Here is a 2548-nt window from a genome sequence, read left to right on the forward strand (position 1 = left end):
GAAAAGCCAAACTCACCCCTGACCCAATGAGCTCAGACAGGATTAGACATGTCCCCTGCCACCAGATAAATTAAATAAACCCAAGTGGAAAACGCTTTCCCACCTCCAAACTTAAAAAAAAACATAAAACTCCCAGGGCCACCTGGCCATATCCTATTCCTGTAAATGATTGGCCCCGGTGAAAACATCCTTATCAGTATACTGTGGGATAACCCCAAGACTTCAGGGTAGAGGTGCAGCCAGGGCACTTGCCTGGCCCTGCAAGGGTCACCCTTCCTGAGGAAGGTGTTGCTGCCCGCAATCTCCTCCTCAGTCCCCTGCCCTCACATGACAGCAGTCACCCTGAAGCTAGATAAACGAGGAAAATGAGGTATGGTCAGCTAACAGCAAAGACAGGAGACATTTCTTCATTCGCTTCCCTTAAGATTAAGGGGCCAAAGTCATTTAGGTTAAAATAAAATAGGATAAGGCAGGTGCCGGTGGCTCACGTCTGTCATCCTAGCTACTCAGGAGGCTGAGATCTGAGGATCACTGTTCAAAGCCAGCCCAGGCAGGAAAGTCCATGAGACTCATCTCCAATTAACCACTCAGAAAACCGGAAGTGGTGCTGTAGCTCAAGCGGTAGAGTGCTCACCTTGAGCTGAAGAGCTAAGGGACAGTGCCCAGCCGAGTTCAAGCCCCACAACCAACAGAAAAAAAAAAAAGGAAAAGGAAAAGAAAGAAACAGGATAACCTGAGGAAAATGAGGCCTGGTGAAGGCAATCCAGAAATGCAGTATTTAGAAACACAGAAGTGCCAGCTTTACTTCAAAGATAGACCACAGGATACTCCCTTCCTGAGGATGCTTCCTCACCCCAAGAATGAACACCTGTCTCACAGGATGTATGCCTTCCTGAGAAAAAATGCTTCCCCAAAATACAGATAGCAGGGCGCCTCCTTATCTCAAGGATCAGGATCTGTTTTATGGCGGGATGCACTCTCACCTGGAAACTCAGAAGGTAACAGCAGGTGTGATTAGAGCAAAGACAAAGCACTTATCTTTACATAACTTTGAAACCAGACCCCTTCCTTTACCATATAAACACCCCAACAGCCAAGGACCTATGTGTCTCTCTATCTCCCTATGAGAGCACCCACACTCTTGTTAGAGTATGTCCCTGCCCTTCTGTGTGTTTGTCTGCTTTTTGTCTGTTTGTCTGCTTGTCTGCTTGTTTACTTAATAAAGCTGTGCCGAGTCTTCTTACTATTGTGACTTGTCCAGAAATTCTTATTCAAGGACCCTAAGCAAAGAATCCCTATCTTTGGAAGAAAACTTCACTAAACCTCACCTCTGTCTGGTGACAACCCAATTTAGAACCCACACTGTGCCGCCACAGCGACAACCACCCTAATTCCAAATCAGGTTCTATTGGGTCTTGCTATGGATCTCAGGCTGGCCTTGAACCCACTGCACTGCTCAGACTGACTTGGAATCCATGATGCTCCTGCCTCAGCCTCCTGAGAAACGGGACCACAGCCATGTACCACCATACCGGGATGAGTGGTCATCACCACACCTGGACTGTATCTTAAAGACCTCCCAAAAGCTCGTGCATTGGGGGCATGGTCCCCCAACATCAATGCTGTTGGCAGGTGGTAGAAATGTCAGGAAGTGGGGCTTAGTTGGAGGAAGCAGGTCATTGTGGGGCTGTCCATGGGGGCAGAGCAGAACCCCAGGCCCTTCCGCTTCTCTGTGCTCCCTGGCTGCCATGAGTGAGCCGCCTCCCCCACCACACACTCCAGCCACAGGCGCCAGCTGGCTGCAGGCCGAAATCCAACAGGGCCAAGTGATGTGGACCAAGAGCTTTGAAACCATGAGCCAGAACGAACCCTTGCTCCTTTAAGTCAATTTCTCTCAGGCAGGCACAAAACTAACATAGGTCCCATTCTAAGCTTCTCGGGCAAAAACAGCATACCTTTCTGCAGGAACTAATGCAGCCCCTGCATTAAGGCTTGGATTCCTTGCAGACGCCTCCCCAGACAGCTTCTTTTCTTTCCTCAATGCCTCACCTCCACATCTCCTGGAGTCCCCATGCACCCCATCTCCAGGCTGCGGTGCCTAGCCCTCACACTGCCCCTCTCCTACCCCCAATGCCAGGTCGATCACCTCACACCCAGCTTGCCCCTATCAGCTGCAGTCTCACAAGTAGGTCTGAAGGAAGGGGAAAGCCTTTTGCTCTCCAAACTGAAGGTCACAGGCCATGCACCTGCACGCATGAGACGGTAAGGAACACTCAAGCAAAGCCTCCAGGGGAAGGGGTCTGGATGACAGGGCACCCACACGCCCCCCGGCAGTCAGCCATCTGCCACCAGGTGGGCATGCCTGGCAGGGCACCCTTGAGGTTTCAATGACCTCTCTTGATTTCGGTGACCTCCTGAGGTTTCAGTGTTGGCGGTCAATCTCCCCCCTTACTGTCAAGCACCATGGATTGGATGGACTTCTGCGGGCCTCAGACTTCTGCCAGACAAGAGCCTCTACTGGCTGTAGAACTCTGCGGGTCCAGGTCTC

The sequence above is a fragment of the Dipodomys ordii genome, unplaced genomic scaffold (assembly GCF_000151885.1).
Source record: "Dipodomys ordii isolate 6190 unplaced genomic scaffold, Dord_2.0 Scaffold77, whole genome shotgun sequence".
NCBI classification, from domain to species: Eukaryota; Metazoa; Chordata; class Mammalia; order Rodentia; family Heteromyidae; genus Dipodomys; species Dipodomys ordii.